Source organism: Palaemon carinicauda, chromosome 32, assembly GCF_036898095.1.
Source record: "Palaemon carinicauda isolate YSFRI2023 chromosome 32, ASM3689809v2, whole genome shotgun sequence".
Lineage (NCBI taxonomy): Eukaryota > Metazoa > Arthropoda > Malacostraca > Decapoda > Palaemonidae > Palaemon > Palaemon carinicauda.
In genome coordinates this window covers 73,466,780-73,467,927 of record NC_090756.1, presented here as the reverse complement: position 1 = coordinate 73,467,927, position 1,148 = coordinate 73,466,780, and positions in this window count along the sequence as shown.

The window sequence follows — 1,148 nt, the reverse complement described above, 5'->3', positions numbered from 1 at the left end:
AACTACACAAAGTTATTTACTTACGGTAGCAACCAATTACGCACCCTTAGTTTGGGCTGTAAACAAGATCCGCCATCTCGGAACAAACACGTGGAATGAAACGGACTTGGGGTTAAGTTTCTACGTTACTCGTAAGAACACTTAAAATTATGTTGCGCCAATTCGCTCTGTAGGACAAGGACATGTGCTAGGTATACGGGAAACGTTAGTTATAAAAGTTAATGTTGGTTAGGGAAGGTAAACGACACAAAGGAAGGTAGACCAAGGTACAAAATGTTACAAATTAGATGCTTAGCTAGCAAAATTAGTTGACAGAACGAGTACACCGGTGCTCTAGCTGAGCAGTAATCATGGGCGTCTGAACAACAAAAAACCTTAGTTCAAGTAGCTTAGAACTTTCTGGTATAAGTGGATTCCGCCACACGTGGGTGAACGGATCCGAGACAAAGTGAAGTTCCTACGACAAATTCTAGTCTTTCTGTAGAGAACATTCAAGCAACAAATTAACCTGGTTACGTAGTTCTTTCCTTAAACACGTGGTCGATACAAAAAGATCATAATGATTACAAATTTCTCTTCCCAATTAAAGTCTGGGCATTACACATTCGACAAACTGGCTGCGTGCGTGTGGGTAAGTGATATAGCGAGTTACTATATGCTCAATCAAGCTGATTAATTACGTTAATGCTTCATAAGTCAAAGGTAAAGGATCTGGTTCGAAGGACCACTCGTGTGGAGAATTTTTTAATGTTGTGTGTTCTGAGTGGGAACTTAGTCCGGGAAAGTCTCCTTATAACAGTTACATAAAGTTCAACAGGGGAGGATATGAGCACTTACTCTCGGGGCACAAACACCCTGCTAATACTTTACTGTCACAATTCACTAACCATCACTCACATACAAAAGGGAAATTTACTGTCCAGAGGCCGGAGTACTCCACACGTAGAAATGTCAATAATTTATGGCCTACTCTAGCTTTGTCAGGTCTATAGTCATCTCATTCTCAGGCTCTGTTCCGGCTCCGTCCCAGCTACCCCAATGAAATGCTGGACAGGTAATTTACGTTAATGTAATTAAGACAAAATCCAAAATGGGAGCAGTGATGTAAAGTAGTTTAAAAGTTTAAAGATAAGGATCTTTACCTTCGA